The sequence below is a fragment of the Camelus dromedarius genome, chromosome 21 (genome assembly GCF_036321535.1).
Source record: "Camelus dromedarius isolate mCamDro1 chromosome 21, mCamDro1.pat, whole genome shotgun sequence".
Classification (NCBI taxonomy): Eukaryota; Metazoa; Chordata; class Mammalia; order Artiodactyla; family Camelidae; genus Camelus; species Camelus dromedarius.
The window spans coordinates 14,092,620-14,112,544 of record NC_087456.1 but is presented as its reverse complement, the minus strand read 5'-3'; the positions used below and the strand labels follow the sequence as shown (position 1 = coordinate 14,112,544).

General features: G+C 42.2%; 1 protein-coding gene across 1 annotated transcript in view; it reads left to right on the top strand.

Moving 5' to 3' along the window:
* Nucleotides 1-758: 758 nt before the first annotated feature.
* PTPN14 (protein tyrosine phosphatase non-receptor type 14) overlaps nucleotides 759-19,925 on the top strand; it is a 153,878-nt gene continuing 134,711 nt past the window's right edge. Inside the window, exon 1 of the mRNA XM_031438582.2 lies at nucleotides 759-1,262. The gene's annotated coding sequence lies outside the window, so the exon portion shown is untranslated. The remainder of the gene's footprint in view (nucleotides 1,263-19,925) is intronic.

The window sequence follows — 19,925 nt, the reverse complement described above, 5'->3', positions numbered from 1 at the left end:
CCTATTCTAACTCCCATTGTACCTTAACTGCTTTTGCGATGCCGGGAGGAGGTGGGAGGTGGGGGTTTGTTAAGACGCCAGGTCCGGTACCCAGATGTTTCGGATGTTCTGGAGAGAGAACTCTGAGATTGCCCGCTCGGTGAAGCTACCTTCCTTTCTCTTAGTCTGTCTTCCCCTGTGCAGTGGCTGCAAGGGACATCCTGCTTGGAGGGTTCCCACAAATAAGACAGACTGTCCTTGCTCTAGGGCGGAGTGGGCAAGTTCCTGCCTCTGCCCCGCTTCCGCAGGTTCTGAATGTCTAGGTGGGATTTTTCCTGCTTTCCAATGTCGCCCCCGCCGGGAGTGGCACTTAGTGGGGTCTCTGTGGTCATTCTGCCTTCCCCACTCCCACGTCTCTTACTCCTAGGAGTTTCATGCCGTCCTGCCTACACAACCCTCACCTTGGAAAACCATCTCCAAAGCCACCACCACATTAAAAGTGCGCGACTTCCCCTGGGCCTGCAGAAGGAGCTCCTGCAGCCCGGCATTCTTCAGATTCCAGCGCTGTGACGTCCCCAAGGACGCGGGCTTCGGGCTGGGGAGCTGGGGCTCCACTTTCCGCGCCGCCCCCCGCGCCCCCGCGCGCGCCCGCCCGGCCGCATTCCTCCCCGCCCCCGGCGCGCGCCCGCGCTCCCCCCGCGCCCGCCCCCAGCGCCGCAGAGCCCGGCCCGGGGGTGGGGGAACCGCGGCCGCCGGCGCCTGCTCCGTCCCCTCCCACTCGCACGGCCCCTTCCTCCCTCCTCTCCCGGCCGCTCGCATTTCCTGCCGCTCTGGCTCTCTCGGCCCCTGAAAGTTCGTCCCAACTTTTTTTTCCCCGGGCGGGCGCAGTCCGGGGGCAGGTTGCCGCGCTCCTCTCCACTCCGCTGCCTGCCCTCCCGGCTCTGGTCCTCGGGGAACGGCCGCCACTAAGTGGCCCCTGGCGGTCCGGTCCTTCCTTTCCCGCTTCGCCCATCTTCCACGGCCTCCTCGTCCCGGCCCCCCTCCGGCGGGACAGTCCCGAGCCGAGGTGGTTCTTTTCCCCTTCTCCGGGCGCCCCTGCGCCGACTCTCGAGCCGGGATCGCGGCGGAAACCTCCCTCCCCTTTCGCCTCCTCCGGCTCCTTCCCTCCGCCCCTCCTCCGCCAGCCCCTGGAATCAGTTCCTTGGGGAACTTGGGGCTCCGCCGACGCGGAGAACAGCTTTTCCGCCCGGGACTCCGGGGCACCGACGGGGCCATGTAATCAGGTAAGCCGCGACTGGGGTGGGGAGTCGGGACGGAGGTCGGGGGCCGCCTGCGCGCTCCGGGCGCCTTGCCGATGACTTGGGAAAACGCTGGCAACGCCAACTTGGGAACCGCGGCCCGGGACGCCTGGCAGGGCAGCGGGGGCGCGAGGTGGCCGGGCCGGAGGAGTTTTAAGTCGTGGTGGGAGCCGCCTGCTGTAAGGCGCACAGCCCATTTGAGGAGTCAAGGTGAGCGCTGTCTGGAGAGTTTGTGGTTAAACCCCCCAACTCTCGCCCCCTCCTCCCCATTCCCTTCTGCTTTTTGGGAACCGGAGAGGGCCTGGCGAGGGCAGGTGGAGATACGCAGACGGTGGGGGCAGGAGGATGAACGCCAAAGGCGTTGCTGTCTCCTGAGCTGGAGAGGGACGCCCTTCGCGACCCTTCAGTGCCCCCGACGGGGCCAGGATTTTGAGAGGGAGAGGAGTTTCCATGCCCTCCCACTAGGCCCCAGCCTTGCCACCAAATTTCTGGGCTTGGCCGCTACTTGGGTGGTCGGGCCGGCTCATAGGGAAAACCTGTGGCCGCCTAATTTAAGAACAGGTCTCCACCCTAAACTCTGAAAGTTCTGAAGGTGTTGTGAATACACTGTCTCCCCTTGTTCCTGGCATGACCCCTAAATCTGGGGTTCGAATACTTGTAAGGGGCTTTCCACGTTTTTCAGGGAGCAGTGAGGCAGCGCTGCCCCTACCTCCTTTTCCCTTCCACTTCCTCCAGTTCCCCTCTTTCCCACCCCAACCTCACCTACGATTTAAGGAGATTGTGGGCTTTCGTCTGTCCAGGGACTGGCTGTTGCAAGGCTCTTTGTGAAGGTGAGGAATCTCTAGACTGCCGGCTGCTGATAGGTTACAGGATTTCCACCAATGTGTTAATTTCTTAAAATGAGTTAGTTCACCCATTCATTCAACAAACCTAGTATTGCGTTTCTGCTCCCGTCTAGAAACAGGGGATACAAAGATGCTAAAACAAGATCTAACTGCAGCCTCCTGAAGGAAACCCACAGGCTGATGGGGAAGTACAGTATAGTCAGAGAGCCTAGGAAGGCTTGGTCCTGGAGGTGAGGGGGCGAAGTGTGTGCTGAGCTTAGAGAGTTGAGGCGATGTTCACCTGGAGGACTGATTAGGAGAATGCATTCCAGGTGGAGGAAACAGCTTGTGCAAAGTGAGAGTACAAAAAGGTCATACCTAGGAGCTGTCTGGGGGCTGGAGGGGGATTTATAACCACGCTGGTTCAGGGATATCTTTTTTTTTTTTTTTTTAACATCAGAAATTAAACTGGAAGCACTTGTGAGAACCATGTACCTTCCAGAGGAGCACAAGTCTTTCTTTTTGGACACACCTCCATGCCTGTTTCTACAACAAGCAGTGGTTGTACGACCATCTAATTTTAAATGGCACTAATTGGCCCATGCCAGGTTTTATCATGGTATTGGTTCTCTTGAAAAGCCACCTGACAGCAATAGGTGATAATGCTGCAGCGTTACGGAACCTTGTATGAAGTTACCTTCTCTTTTGGTGCTGGTGTTAAAGCTTGTGCCTTAGAAATAAATGATTGCCTTAACCTGTGGGGGCCAAACAGCACGATGCTCTTTTACCTGAACTGAATGGGGGCCGTGGTGTGCAGAGTGAGTTCGTATCTGTGTCACTGTGTTTGTCATAGTATCCTCCACTTTTAAAAGTCATCAATGCCTCAGCCCAGTTGTAGGGATGACCTTTCCTTCCTCTGAAACTTGATGAAAAACTGGATGTGTTCTAGCAGGTTGTTGTAGCCGAATTGTCTAGGATTCAACAGATCCTGCCTGGAAAAGTCCCTTATAGTGCTGGAGCCCTCTGTACATGGTTTGCCTTTCAAGGGGGCCTCTTCACTGGGCTGAAGTGGCATTGTAGTATTATTCATAGTGGCTGAGTCCTGGAGGAGGTGGCAGAAGTCCAGCTTTGGGTGACAGCAGGCCAGTGCATCAGAGTGGGAAAAGCTCACTGGCTTCTTCCAGTTTTGGGTGTTTACTCAAGTCCCTCCACAAACACCTTATCTCAAAAACAGCCCCTCGACAAGGGTTCTTCTGAAGGTAGAGGACCTGCATGAGAGAAATGGCTGAAGAGAAGCTCCTTCTTGCTAATCCAAGGTACCTGCCCAGCCTCCATCATTGGCTGAAACACATAGTTCTTATTAACACTTTAGTTTTTCAAATTTGTGCATAGTGTGTGGCCCTGACAGTTGTAATAGAAGGAGCAGTTAGACTATTTTAATGTGGAAGAACCTCAAGAATTAAGGGGAGAATCACAGTTTTTAGAATTCTTACTTGTCCTGAATGGATGAGCCAGAATTCAAGAACTATGAGATTTTTTTTCCCCCAGTGCCTTCTCTCCTTATTAAAGGTTTCTGTTTTTTTGCTCCAGGAAAGCAAACAGAAACCCTTTGGTTGCATATTGTCCCCCACCTGGGTGCCATATTGTCCTTTTTCACCTCTGATCTTGCCTTCAAACTTCTTCAGTTAGTCACCAGAAATGCTGTGCATTTTTGGAACTCATTCTAAGCCTCAGAACAGCTCTACAAACTTTGTTAGAGATAAGGCTTCGGAAAGAGATAAGATGAAATCTTTAGCCCATTCGGTTATTGCTGCTTGTGCTGGTTAAAAAAGAACGAGGGAAAACAAAACACATTTTGGTAGAGAAGAGGTTAAAGTTAATGTCTAAAATAAGATCTGTGATCTCCTCTTACTGATTTAACTTACCTTTCTCCTGTCTGAGTTCCCGGGAGGGCTTATTGAGTGGTCCAAGGGGTGTGTATAGCAAATTGTGCAGCTTTTCCTGACTGTCAGTGCACTGGAGCCGGGTTGAGAGTTCGAAATATGGCTAGGTTTGTATTCCAGCTCTGCTGTGTTTTAGCTCCATGATGTTGGATGAACTTCACAGCCCTTCCGAGTCTCCATTTTTCCATCTATGAGATGGGGCCAAGTAGTATTTAACTTGCCAGGATATTTATGGAGAATTCTGTGTAATGCTGTCTGTCCCTCTGCTAACAGTGCCTCCCTCACACAGTAGGTGTTGGGTCAAGGATGGCTATTTATATGTTCCAAGAGTTATATGTGGCCATGAATGTGCCCTTTGTGTGTGTCATTTTTTCCCCAGCAGCCTGAGTTTACATGCGTGCCAACATACACATAAAGCTTTGTCTTTGACTTTTTTTTTTTCCCCTTGGTCTATTGGCTCAAAGCAAACATGTTGGCTGGCAGCTGCTGGTCCCTCATATAGGAAGACGTTGAGAGTTGCAGGACCAGGTGGTAGTGTAGTTTGGGGAGGGAAAGCCATGTAGACGAGGGGCAGAGAAAAGGCTCCTTTTCCCTGTGTATTTCTTAACTCTAACAAGGGTCCAGTGCTAATACAAGGATCGTTGTATTTCTAATGTTGAAATCCAGTTAATTAAATATTAGAACAAATCTGCCTGCAAAAGCCAGCTGACCTGCACAAATGAGTGTCTCTGCAGACTTGGTTTCCCTCTAGGAAGCCCAACTGGAGTCAACTGGAATACCTCTAGGGTTCTGCTAGCCTCAGGTCCCTTGAACTTTAATGCTGCCTTTCATCCAAGAAGCCTAAGGTATTTGGCAAACATTAACTCATCTTCATATCAACCTCCCAGCAGGAGGGAATGTTAGAAGAAAAGAACCACTCCTAAAACGTCAGTAGGGCAGGTGTGTGCTGGCTGTTCTGGAAGCCGAGTGGATTGTTACAGCCAGGAATGGGTAAATCCTCACGCAGGATTGCAAGCAAACCCCCTGGTCAGAGAGGACCCCTTTGGGGGGTTGAAGGAGAAAGTCTAGGAAAATACAGATCAAGCTGGGATTTTTGCAACGGGAGGGGAGAGGAAATCACATTGCTCAGGCCAGCCATTGCCTTTGCCGAGCATTGCATGCACGCTGATTGTGAAAATAAATAATCTCTGAATTATTTATAATTCTGAATGAAAGGATATGATGCAATGCTTATGGATAAGGATTTAGAGTAGCTGAGGGTAAAAGGTAATAGTGACTAAGTACCTTTTTGTGGGATAGGGGTGGTTATGTGTCTAAGTTGGATTATAAATGGTGTATTGATATTGTTTTAATTTCCTTTCCCTTTTTCCTGTTGGTTCTATATTCCTGGCTTGGTTTCACTCTCCAGTCAAGCTTTTGTTGGATTTGCTTTATGGTCCTTGCTACTGGAAAAAACAGAATGTGACCATGGTATTGTGATCAGTCTTGAGTGTAAAATTTGATATGTGGGTGATTTAGCTTAGTTCATTAAGGAACTCTGTTAGGCCCAGCTCAAGGGTTCATCCTGAGCCTGGTCAGTTAGCTTGACCCAGAGGTCTGTTGCGTATCCAGAGATCCTGTAACCCTAGGCGGCCATCCCATAAATGCTTGATGGTGGTCAGCTGGGAGGTGTCTTGTGAGAAAATGAGAAAGGGTCCTCTGGTGGTGTGGCATCCTCTGAGAAGCAGAGCCTCCTTTTCACATTTGTGCTGTTCGAGGTTTTAGCACTGAACGGTATCTCTGAATTAGGAAGCTTTTCAGTGAGGGCCACTGGCTTAATCTACTCGGCTCATTGTTGAAAATTAGCAAAACTCCTGATGCTTGTCTTTGTGCAAAATATATCTTTTTCTAACATTTAGTTTCTCAAGTCTTTGGAAATCATTTCCCAGGAGTTCTTTCTTTCACACTCCATTCACCTCAAGTAATAGGGGCATTAGCTAAGGTGGTAGATCTCAAACACTAGTGAGCCTCAGAATCACCTAGAAGTCTTGTTAAGACACAGATTGCTGCTATTCCCCACGCCCATCCCTGATTCTGTAGGTGTGGGGTGGGGCCTGAGACTTTGCCCTCCTTAGGAACTCCCAGGTGAGGCTTATGCTCCTGGTCTTTGACCATCTGCATTTTGAGAGCTGCTGAGCCAAGGAATCTTTTTGGTCCACCTACCTCTGTCAGCCTTAGTGTGCTAGCCATTTAAGTTTTTCACTGCATTGATTTGAATGATTCTATTTCTGGTTGTTTCAGAGCTCTGGAGAGCCTGGGAGTCACTTAATGGCCACTTATCCCTAGCCAGGCCTGTACAGACAGAAATTAGATGTTTCCATTTTAGTGGATCTGCTTGGCCACCATCTCCAGTCCAGACCCCTCTGCTTGGTGCAAACAGTTTGATTTATCTGGTACTTCCCTCCATCTGGTTATCTGATACACATGGCAAAGTCTACCTATCTCAGATTGAACTCATTAATTGTCTTGCCATAAAATCTGCTACCTCGGTATTTCCTGTTTTAGTGACACTACCATCCATTGAGTTAGCTGCTGAAGCCAGGCACTCGGAGTTCCCTTCAGCGTGTCCCTCTTTCTTAGTATCCCCCCAACCCCTACCCTCAAACCCCAAAACAAATGCAATCAGTCCTTAGATCCTTTGAGTCTGTGTCTCTAAAATATCTTCAGTGTATTTCCTTCCTGCCATCTCCATGGCCTTGTGGGGTTGTTCTAGAGCTTCAAAGGCTGTCTTTCATATATTCTTCATTTGCTCTTTCAAAGAGTTTTTTAAAACATAGATCTTTTATACTATTTAAGTTCATGTTTTGCTTCTTATTACCTGTATGATAAAGCTTCTGTACCCTGACTTCCCACCTTTCCTTTCCCATCTGCTTCTCGTCTGCTCTGGATGTTAGGGCCCGAAGACTTGGTGGTGTTTAATCCCTTCTCCTTTGTTACTTGCATTCCGACCCAGAGTGACCTCTCCTTGCTGCCTGCTTAGCCCCTGTGCCTTCAGCTAAAGCGTCCCCTTCTCTGACCCTCCTCCCCGTGACCAGTTAGACATTCTTCTCTCTGGAGTTCCACAGCACTTTGCACTTAGCTGTATTGAGTAGGTTTTGTTTCACCGTATTGTATATGTTTACCTCCCTGTCTTCTCCAGTAAGTTGTAAGCATCTCCTGGCAGGATTCTCAGTTTATTTGGTTCAGAATCAGAATCTCCACCCTGTATGGATATATGTTGGCTAGCAATAGCCACGGCTTACCTGTGTTGGTGCTGACTCTGCCCCAGTGTTCTCAGCACTTTAGATGGTTTTATTATATCTTTCAACAACCCTGTGATGTAGGCACTATTATTATTGCCACTTTGCAGAGAATGAAATAGACTTGATTTTTCAAAAAATTGTTTAATGAATCAGTGAATGCACCAGATACTTACACAACATTATAAATCAACTAAACTTTAATAACAAGAACAACAACAAAAATTATTCATTGCCTTTCTACTAAAAAAACAAAAAGTCTCAGTGAATGAATGCATTTCTGAAATGCTGACCTAAGGGTCTAGAGCCCAACTTGTTTTGGAATTTATTATTCATTCTTTAATAGGAGGTGCGGTGCTCAGGGAAGATTATATCATGTTAATGACTATGTGCGATTTAAAATGTTAAACAGATATCAGTGCTATTTATTATACACACCTTATTTGTTCTTTTGAGGAGATGAATCACATCCCTAAGCGGTCTTTTGAAGTTACTGGTTCTTCATGTTGTTTTGCTTTACTTGGATCTTTTCAAAAACATAATTTTATTCCTTATTTTTCAACCGTAGGAAACCTTGCAGATCAAGGGAGTGTAAATATCACAGAAGGGTTAATAAGTAGGAACATTTAGGGGTTAAGGCATAACACAAACTTGTTTCTGCAAGTTTGGATATACTATTGATTTGAATATGCTTCATTTTTCCTTTCTTGTGCCTTATATTAAAGAAGAAAAGGCAATATCAATCGTTATTCAACCTCTGAGTTACTGGTTTTTACAATGAGTGGCGGGAGTATAGCTCAGTGGTAGAGTGTGTGCTTAGCATGTATGATGTCCTGGGTTCAGTCCCCAGTACCTCCATTTAAAAAAATTAAAATAAAACAAATAAATTTAAAAAATTAAATGAGAAAGAGAGAAAGGGACCCTCCATGACCCCATGTCACAGCAGATACCAACCTGCCCTTAACCAAGGTGGCCTGTTCTACACAGAGAACTATAATAAGCAGCAGTGACACCACTCTATTGTCCCCCAGATCACAAGATGGGCTCCAGCCAGGATGTCAGTTCTCAAGGAAAAGGCATTAAGGCAGATTTCACGGTCATGAAAGTGTATTTGTTACGAATTGCGTGTATACACTGTATGTACCTCAGCTTGGTGTTTAAGGTTCTCTGCAAATATTCCCCAAATGGTCCTCTGATTTCTTCAGATTTATGTCCCACTGTTCTCCAGGAATCTGCCAAGTTGGAGCTGTTTCCTGGACAGGCCCGATAATCTGTCACCTATGGGGAAGCTGTTTCCTTGCCCAGGGGTCCCAATACTCAGTGTTACCCATCAAAAGCATCACTCAAGGCCCACCTGAAATACCACTTCTCTGGACAGCCTTCTCTGATCTCACCCCATGGCCAGGCCCCTGCCACTTTACTCCTGGCATTTACCTCTTTGTGCCCTGGTTAACCTGCCTCATCCCAGCCACCCAGGAGCTGCCTCACTTCTCTCCGCATCCTTCCTTGTGCTCAGCACGGACTGTCCCAGACTATTGCTTCTCTTCTGCTGCTGGTCACCTGTCACTTTTCATTGAGGTCTGCCTCCTGCTGGCCCCAGAAATGCCCTCTGAGGCCAAGGCTGGCCCTTCTCTCTATGTTTTGACAGTCCTTTAGCAGAGACAGCTATGTCAACATCTCTTTGTCACCTGTCCCACTGCTGCCAGTGCAGAGACCAGTCCACCCCCTACACGACAAAGCCTTGTTGTAAACATGTCTGATATTTTTACTCTCTTGCTTGAAATCCTTCTTGCCACTTTATATTGTTTAGTCATACATATGTCTGTCTTAAAAGTACAGTTGAACAGCTCATGGGTTAAGGGCACCAACCCTCCTTGCAGTTGAAAATTCTCGTATAACTTACTTGTGGCTCCCCTCCCCATCACAGATCATGTAGTACTGGAGTTATTTACTACGGAAAAAAATCGAATGTAAGTGGACCCACTTGGTTCAAACCATGTTTTTAAAGGATCACTCATATAAATCAAATGCCGGAAAGAAAAACACCAAATACAGGGGATGGGATGGTGGTGGAGGTGAGGAGAGATGTAGTATTGTTTTATTTCCTAAGCTGGGTGGTAGGAACAGGTATGTTTACTATATTCTGTATGTCTAAAATATTTAATTTTAACCACACACAAAACTGCCGATGGTCAAATGCAGACGTCCCAGCAGAGCATTTTCCTTGAATTCCTTTTCACATCTGGTCACATCCTAATTTCCTCTGTTCTTTAATGTCTAGTATGAGTTTTACATCTTAGATGTTTTATCTGACATTACTTCTTCATCATTTGGAAGACTTCATTGTCACCTGACCTGTCTTCCTTTGGTACTTCACTCATTCTTTACTAGTAATCATCACATTGGATCATAGCTGTTTGTTCATCTGTCTCCCCAAAGTTCTGAGCTCTTCTGAGATATGTTTGGTGATTTCTTTATCTTTGGATTCTTGGCGCCTGCACAGAGTAGATGTTCAATAAATGCTTTGAATTGTTGAGTAGTAGAGGTAAGATTAATGTTTTTACTTGAAGTGATTTTTTTTTTTAAAAGAGTGTGTTCAGAATAACTCAAAACAAATTGAAGGGAGAATGTTTTGTGGGCTCAATATCTGACATGTAGACTCTAAATTGAGTTGATTTACACATGGCTTTCCTAATTCAAACCCCTGATCAGCTTTAGAAGCCATTTCTTCCGCTTTTCCCATTTACTTTAGGTGTTGGATAATGGTGTAATGGTTTTGTTTGCTGCTTGTTTAGCCCTTTCCCCCCATTGCCATGGAGTGTGTTGATGGTTTCTGTAGCAGTGTCTTGAGTGTGTGTGTGAGTCTAGGTTTGGAAGTAGATCTGGGCTATGAAGCGGTACCACTTGTTGTAAGGGTGACTTCTGCTGTCAGCACTCCTTGCTCTGGGATGGAGAAGTGACATCCTTGTAGAACAGAGGCAGCAGAGTTTATTTTTGTGGCAGACGTGTCCCACTACAGAGCTATAATAACCGTAATGAAGGAGGATTATGCTGTATTAGGTTTATGAAGGGTGTACTGGTCTGTTACCAGGGTCAGTGGTGACAGCTCAAGCTGGCAATTAGGTTTCATTAAAGACTTCAGCAGGCAATTAGCATTTGTTTCTGCCAATGAAATCCTGTGATCTATTAAGCATACTCTTTTTCATTAGATGTTTTATGAAATGTGCTTTACACGACGAAGGTACTTTTTTTTTTTTAATATATACAAGTCTCCAGATTAGCATCTGGAAAATGGGGCTGACTTTTAGACTCCTTTTAGACAACCTGTGGGTTGTACTAACATTATAGGTGGATTGTGCTGTTTTAAAATCTGTACATTAAAAAAAAAAGAGCTTATAAATTCTTTTACTCAAAGGCCAGGAATTTGTTATGGAATATTATATAATGATGTGATTTGAGGGGAAGAAAGTGTGACTGATGTGAAATGAATTAAAACTCCCAAATAATGAAATGACACCTACCAGTTTTAATTATATTCTTTGGAAAATTACTGTTTTACTTAAGAGGCAACTGAAAATAAAGGCTGGGAAGGATGATTTGTGCTGTGCTTCTGCTGAGCAGCTGTTTGGTTGTTTTCAAAATGAGGCTTATTTTCCAAGTGCTAGGTTCGGTACAAGTGTGTCTTTCATGTCCCTTCAGCCTTATGCACGTGTTCAGGCATTTTAGCTTTGCCTGTGAGTATGAAGTGATGTTTACACTTACTAAGTTGTTCCAAGAAATTTCTTCCCTCCTCCCATCCTCCCTACTCCAGTCCTTTTCCCTCCCTCCCTCCCTCCCTCCATTTATAATAAATTGTTTTCATTTGGAGGATTCTGATAGGTTAATTACTGTATACGTATCGGGGATGATAAAAGGGAGAAATGCACAGTGCACAGCTCATCATGCCATAAACTCAGTGCAAAGGTCTCCAAAGATGTTTATTTCCATGGGATAATTAGGCTCTCTCCCTGGTGTTTGATTGCCTCAATTCACATTATTATTTTTCTCATTTGTAGACTGGTAAAATGGTAATAATGACTGGGCATAGCAGTTTGAAATCTGTGTATATGAGTGTGTTAAAGACTCTAAGAAGTCTTACAGGAAACTGTGTTGAGGTTGAATTTATTTTAGTAAGTACCTTTTTAAAACAAAAAAAAAAAGGTTGATTTTATGGAACACATATAGCCACAAGGGACATGAATATTATATAGAATACTTTCTAGAAAAAGCTTGGTTTAGGAGATCCCTGAAATAGAGAAGGCTTGTTTGTTGTCTTTAAGAAACACAACATCTAAATTAGAGAGTGTAGCGACTTGGATTTTTAAGATGAGTCAACGTTTAAAGTCCTTGTTAGCAGACCAAACTAACTTTATATTTTTCCACTAACTGAAAATTTTTTTGGCGGGGGGGAGTACAGACCAACAGCAAATTTAAAATAAAATATCAGGAGTTTATTCACAAAACCAACTTTCAGGAAAAGATTTAGGGACAGCAAATCGTCTAATTTTATGTATTTATAATACAGAGAAGAGTAGTAATTCAGATTGGATTTGAGACACTACAGGAGCCTTATCCTTTCCAGAAAGATCTAGAGAGATCCAGTAATTCATTTTATTGAGCCCTGAAGCTGTGATTAATATATACCCTACTGAAAAATCTTAATTCTCCAAATTCTAGCAGTCAGCCCTTCTCCTCCCCCTTTACTTATCACATGGCCAAGCAGAAAGCATGCAGGCTAAGGAGGTATAAACCATTAAGGGCTTTAGAAATGTCACTGCAATTATTTTATTAACAGCTGCTACTGTTGCAGTTGTTTGTGTAACTGGACATTTAACAAAGGCATTGTGACCATCACATGACTGGTTTCTCTCTACCACCGCCTCTTTATTATCTCAAGCTAATTTACTCAGTATTTCCTTCATTGGTTTTCCCCACTCCCACTTATGACCTTTTACAAAGCAGAGCTTTATGTATGGAAACTCCTTTTCCTCTACAGCCTTTAAACTCATAACAATCTTATGAAAGAGAGGTTATTTTTATCCATCGTTTATCCTTGAGAAATACAAGAGTTAAAGAGGTTATTTGCTAAAGTCTCGCAGCTTGGAAGTGGAAGAAGTGGGATTTGAACTCATTCCCTCTGGCACCTCAGCCCAAGTTCTTAACCACAACCTTAGGCCCAGGAGTCTGTGCGGGTCCAGAACATCTGTTCTTTCTCCTTCCTTCTTTCCTTTCATCCATCCATCCATCCGTTTGTTTACTAAATGCATTTTGATGTTTTTGAAAGTGGGGATGTTTCTCTGTGGTCATAATCTTTAAAAGACTAAGCAACTAATCAGGTAGCCACTGGGCAGTTGTGACCGTTTGGCATTTGAAATGTGACCAGTTGGACTTGAGATGTGCTGTAAGTATCAAGTACACATCAGGCCTTGCACACTTACTACAAAAAAAGAATGTAAACTATCTCGTAGTTTTTGAAATTGATTACATGTTGAAATAACATTTTGGATACATGGAGTTGAATAAAATCTATTATGAAAGTTAATTTCTTGTGTTCTGTTTGCTTTAAATGTGACCACTGGAAAATTTTAAATTACCTATGTTGCTTGCATCTGTGGTCCACATTGTATTCCCTTGGGGCAGGGACAGTTATAGATGGTTATCAAACTATTCCTGGGAGCCCTGGCCCCTGAGTGATGCCTGAGGACTGAGGGAAGAGTGGATAGAGACAGAAATTAGGAATAGTTTTTGGTGATGATGAGAAGCAAGCTTGATGACTCCTTAGATGACCAGCAGAGAGAAACTAATATTAGCTGGCATTTATTTACTACTTACCATGTGCAAGTACTTTGTCAAGCACTTTAAGTGGATTATCTTTTTGATCCTTATAACAACTCTGTGAAGTAAGCACTCTTGTTGGCTTATTTTATAGATGAGAAACCTAGGGCTTAAAAAGGCTAAGGCACAGGATCCTGCACTAGTAAATACTAGTTTACTGTGTAACACCATTGGCATGCAAATACGAGTACACAAATAATGGAGCTCAGTGTCAAATCTGGGCATGCATCCAGAACGTGTGCTTGTAACCACTCTGCATCACTGCCTCTGAAAGGCGAAAGAGAAAACTTTACCTAGAACTGGTCAGTGGTTCTTCTGTTCATTCAGTGCCTATGAAGAGTGCACACTCATCCCCAGCACAGATAGAATCTTTGAATTAGGGAATATAGGACAACAATTGATGTTCTTAAGAATGATGTCAAGTTACCAAGAAATGATGAAATTATGCTTAATATACCCCATTTACTAATCCAAGGTTGCCTTAACTAGAAAGATACTTATCAGAAATTGATTTTAGAAATTTGAAGCATACTTCCGGTTACTTTTTAACTGAGAGACATTGATATATTTCATAGCAAGTACAGATTTTGAAAATAGAAGCATTAGGTCTATCTCCTCAATATACTTATAATACTTTAAAAATATTGGTAAGGTATATTTTACAAATCTATTTAAATTTTTTTCCTATTTTTCTAGTCCTTGTTCATATGTAGGCATGTTTTTGTAGTGTTATAAACTCCCTCACATATATGAATACTTTTCAAATTTCTAATGTCTTAATAATTAATATTTTATATGTCTACATATAATTGATATACTGTGAATCCCTTTATTTTTATTATGGATAATATATAAATTTACATTCTTGCTATCCTGTAGAAGGTGATAGCTAGAATCTCTACATTAATAGTTCTTTTCTGTGTGTCATTGAATTTATTTCTGTGAGTGAGATTGCTTGTTATAATAAATATTTTTATGATTCTTGAATCATGCAAATTAGTGGAATTTCAAACAAAGTTCATAAAGATAAATTCAAAGGAAGTAAAACTTTATTTTCAGATGGGTGATTTTTTTTAGATCTTGTTTTCACACAGTGTTTGATGACTAAGAAGTGGATTATCCCAGCAAGTATCTCTTGCTTTTGTCTGTTTTTTTTTTTTTTTAACAGTTCCCTTCCTTGTAGTCTGATAAAAAAATTTGATGAACCCTAAATTCATACCTTCAAAAACTGGATAATATTTTGCACTAGACTCACTTTGAGCCTAAGTGTTCACTAATCCTTACCTCATTTAATGCAGGAAAAAACTGTATTGGATAGAACTGTTTCTGTTATGACTGTGATCTGTATAGAATTATTGAAAATATATTGATACAAAGGTAGTATTTAAAAAGGTATTAAAGATGTATATGAGTATATATTTCCTTGATAAATAATTGTAAACTGTTACATCATTCTAATTTTTGGTGCTTTTGGCTTCTCTTATTTTATATAGATGTCTTTGGTAAACGCCTCTTAGTTTTGCCTTCTACTTTTTCACAAGGTTTTTTCAAAAGCTTTTTTTTTCAAAAATATGTTTTTCTATATCAACTACTCTATAACTTGCCGTGTTTTTATGACCATTGTATTAGCTTTCGCACTGGTAACAAAAAAGGTTCCAGTATCTCAGTGGCTTATGACAACAAACATTTATTCCTTGTCTATGCGATGTGGGTGCAGCCGTGCCCCACAGCCCTTAGTGGCTTGACTGGCTTGGCACCACTGCACGTCTCTTCTCATTCGGGAAGGTTAAAGGACAGCCCCTCTCTGGGGCGTGTTGTTCCCATGGCTGAGGACAGGATTGTAGTGAGTGCAGTCTCATTTAAAGCTGCAACATGAAGGGGGCAAATATACTGTCTGCTCACATCCCATTGGCCAAAGTATATCACATGGCTGAGCCAAAAATCAATGAGTTGGGGACCTACACCCACCTCACAAGATTCCCAGGCAAGTCACAGGGGCATGGATAGGATATATTACAGGAGGGGAGCAAAGAGTTGGGATCAATAATCTCGTCTTCTGTACTATCATTGACTTAACTGTTCCCTTATAGTTTGGTATTTGAATTGTTTCCAGTTTTAACAACTATCAACAGCATTGCTATAAACATTGTTGAACAAATTGCATTTATTTGGAGAGTATTTTCATGGGATACAGTCTCCAAAGGAGGCTATCTGGGTCAAAGGGCATGACTTGCTTGTAGATCTTGTTACACATGGCCCGGAAGCTGTCTACAAAGGCTGTCAGTTTATAGTGCTATCATCAATATTTAGGTATACAACTTTCATCATTGCTTACAGTTTAATTTTTGAAATTACTAAGGATGGTATTTTAAAACAAAAACTTTTGGAACAAATTGTACTTTGTAACAAATTTGTAACAAAAATAACAAATTATTTTTCAATTAAATTGAATAAAACAAGGGCCACATATAATTTCCTTCCCCGGTTCCTGAAAATCATTGTAAAAAATACTCATTTTTGCCTTCGCTTTGTTTTCTTGGTCCCATGTTTTTCTTGTTACATTTTTTTCTTAAATACATCTTTATCCTTCCATTAAAACAAAACAGTGAAAAAAGTAAAAAGAAAACATATATTTGATCTGGGATTTTATAACTTTTATCCAAATCAAATCATAGTAATTATTACCATGGAACTAGGTAAAAGGCTGAACCTATTCAAATTGCTAAATTTTGTTCCATATTTCAGAGCCTTAGGCAAGGGGGCTTACTGTTGTGTTTCCTGACATTAGATGGCTTTAATTCCATGGTTTTCAGATTCTTCTGTGGCCATATGGTTTATATAGCAGAAAATACCAATTGAAACTTAAGAACCAGTCTTTCCTACAGTTTTCCCCCCTCAAACTGTAAACTAAAACTTTTTATTACCAATTGTATCCTGTCACTTGGTTTACTTTACAAGTGTCATGTTGTCTGCCGCTGCACTTGTCTTTGGTTTCTGCTGAGACATACTGTAGTAGCTAGACAGCTATATCAATATCCTTGGTTGTATTTCCTCATGTGAGGCTCTGAGACCTCACAGCAAAGGCAACAAGGCTGGCAGGGCAGATAAGAGAAACCCTCAAGCCACTCAATCCAGAGTCCACAGGCAGAATAAGCAGGTATGGGTGTGTGTGTGTTTTGGGATAGGGAGTGGTGCTGGGACTTGGGAATGATAGACTGGAATTTGCAACTACCATTGGGGTGCAAATGCCGCTCACCTCATTTAGTGAAGGAATGTCAAAAATCCTCAGAACAGAAACCCGTTCTCTGTGTTTTGAGATACAGCCTGGTAAAGCGTGTAAGAAATATTACAACTCAGTGGGAAGCAAGTTGATGCGTGAACCAGACATCAGTGTGTGAACCAGAGTTTATTTGAACAGTAGTAGGTGCTGAATGCAGGATGTTAAAAGTGTGAGAATTTAGAGAATTAATATTGTGAATAGTAAGACTCAGATTAATGTTACCAAAATATGAATTTGAATAAATCTTCCATAAAAATCTTTGGATTTGGGTTCCTGCATTGCAAATTTCTTTGGAAGGTGAGTACCCATTTTTTTAATGAAGTTTTGATTTTGTAATAAGTAAATCTTTGGGGAAAACTGGATTCTGAGGCTCAAAGTAAGTGAGAATGAGGAGGCTTTATGTTAATATAGAAGAAACTGCGTGATTATGGAACAGAAGCTCTTAAAAAATCAGTGCAGTAAAATAGGCTGCAGTAAAATAGGCAATATGAACGATTGCATATTTAGGTTGAATTTACAAGCTGAAGGTTACTACTGAATTCTTCTCAAAGGTTGTCATGCTCACCATAAATGTTTTCTTAAGCTGCTAAGAGTTTTAAAGACAAAAGAAGTGCTTATCTTTGCGGTGCAATCCTCTTCATCCATGTCTGTATTTTGGGAGACATGTGTAGACTGTATTACGTGTATATGTAGCTTTTAGGTCTGAAGTTGGTGGGCTCACCTGTGGTCCCACCTGTGCAGTGTTGTCCCAGATTACTTAGTGTTACCTGTCTGCTCCCCAGTACGTTTTCCTTCCTCTTCTGTTTTCCTTCTCTCCTAGCCTGTGTGTTGGCCTAAAAGTGGAATCCACTTATATCGTGCTATGGTCTGAATGTGTCACACCCAAGATTCCTCCGTTGAAGTCCCAACCCTCAGAGGTGATGCTGTTAGGAGGTGTGGACTTCGGGAAGTGCTTAGGTCATGAGAGTGGAGCCCTCATGAATGGGCTTGGTGCCCTTAATAAAAGAGACTCCAGGCAGTTCCCTGGCCCCATCTACCCTGTGAGGATGCAATGAAAAATCTGGAGACTTGGAAGAGAGCGCTCACCTGACTGTGTTGACACCCTAATCTCAGACTTCCAGCCACCAGAACTGTGAGCAATAAACCTCTATTGTTTATAAACTACCCAGTCTGTGGTATTTGTTCTAGCACCCTGAACGGGCTAAGACATGTGGCTTAACCTGACGGGTGATTGTTAGACAAAACTTTATAGTTGTTTACCTAAGACGACCTATGACTACTAGACAGTTTTAACATACCTACATCCATCTGACTCTGTCTTTCACCAACACTGACTACTCAGTGCTTTTTAGATTTCAGACAGATTTGGGGTTCTTATAACCCATTGTTTGTCATACAGTCATTAGCATGTTTGTTGATGTCCATGAGTTGCTTGAGGTTGTTCATAAGGAGACAGAAACCGGGTTAATTTCCCTCATGTCTTCTTGCCGCAGATCCCCAAGGGAAGCGCAGCAACACACCCTGTGATGCTGGTGTGCTCAGCTGTCAAATACACGTGCACTTTGGAGGGCGGGGGTGTGGCTGCCTTGAGAGTGACCCATCTTCTCTTTGCTGCTTTGAGGACCTTGGTCTCACAAGCACACACTTTGCTTGTGATCAGGTATCCATGACATCTGGATTAGGACGTACCATCCTTGACATCTGTCTTGTGGGTAACACCCTGAGGCCCATTTTTTAAAGCAACTATACTTCGGTTCTTAAATGTCTCAAAAATCTAAACACCCATTGTGCTATCACTGAAACGTAGCCACAGTGTTTTTTATAGTCTCTCTAAATTTCTATTAACTGTATAACTGTACTCATGTCCCATATATAGAATAATATTCAAATAGATAATATATTGAGAGAATACTTTTTATTCAGTTTTATTCCCCACTAATCTTTTTTGGTGTACTTTCCCTTGCTTCTGTACAGTCTTAATGTCTGTATAAATTTAATGGGTGTGTAATTAATTCATTGAATTTATATTTTAATTAGCAATTTCAGTTCATTGATTATTTGGGTTATTTCTAGGGGTTTTGGTTATTATAAATAAAGTGCCATTAACATCTTTTTACTTGTAATGGCTTTCTTCATTCAGATTATTACTTTGGGTTGAATTCCCAGGAGAATAATTAATACATTGCAGAAGAAAATGTTCATATTTTTATGTTCTTTGTTGGCAAAACCACCCTTCCAAGGATGGCCCAATTTACATGCTGCTAGATTTTATAATTTATAAGACACGTATTTAGTCATTATTTTGTTACATAGATTAATATTAAATATTTATTATTAGGGTATTAAATATTTATTATTAGGTTGGCTTGATGTGAAGGTCTTTTACTCCATCATTAGAATAATGGAGGTGCTCTGTAAATTTTGATTAATTGAGAAGAACTGCTTATCCCTGGTCATGTTTCCAGTATTGTAGTCGTTCATCTCTACATGTCCTTTATTGATTTTTAAATCTTGTTTACAGATTTTGTGTGTGTTTGTTGGGAGGGGAAGCAATGAAGAGAAAACATTTTTAAAACCACCAGTCAGCATTTGGCTCAAAGACTCCAGGTTCTGCTGAGCTATTTTCCACAGCTACCTTTTAGATTTTTCTACTTGATGGGTTGTGGTTGGTTAGGCATATTTCAGCATGCTTTTCTGTGCTATTATGAAATCCAGTCCATTTTTAAACTACATGACTATTCAGAATCTTCGATGTGCCTGTTAGAAGGAAATATTGTTATACTAACAGGAGTTTTTCGTTAATGAAAGGGAATACTGAAAAAAGAAGAATTACAAGTGTAATTAATGCTTAAGGGACACCCTGAAAAGCAACGGAAGTGTCAGTGCCTGTAATAGGCTGTGCTTGCTTCACAACAATTTAGTGATTTAATTCTCTTTATTTAGAAGTTTTGAGCACGAAACTGATTCACCCAGACATTGATACTTTTGGGTTGAGACTGAGCGGCGTCCCTTTGACAATTCGGCTTCTCTGTATAATTTCTGAGTTGGCATTGATCTCTCCTGTTTGAACTCGAAATCCTTAACAGACAAAGCAAAAGACCGGACCTGATATGTGGACAGAAGCCTTTATTAGAACGCAGACAGAAATCTCCAGATATCCTGAAATAAATAATACATAAAAAAACAAACAAAATCCCCTAGATTTTCAAGTGTCTTGCCAATCAGAATGCCCCTTCTCTGCTATGTCTGGGCCAGCCAGTGCTGAGTTAAGATCTTGGGTACCTTTCACTGCTGAATTTTGTTCCTGGGAGCTGTGCTCGGAGAATTGCTTCTCTACTAAAGTTAACTCTCTCTCAAATTATATATATATATTTTTTTTGAGTGTCTGAGTACCTACTAAACTGAATCCTTACTAAGCAGATTCTAATGGTAGTCTTCTTATAGTGCAT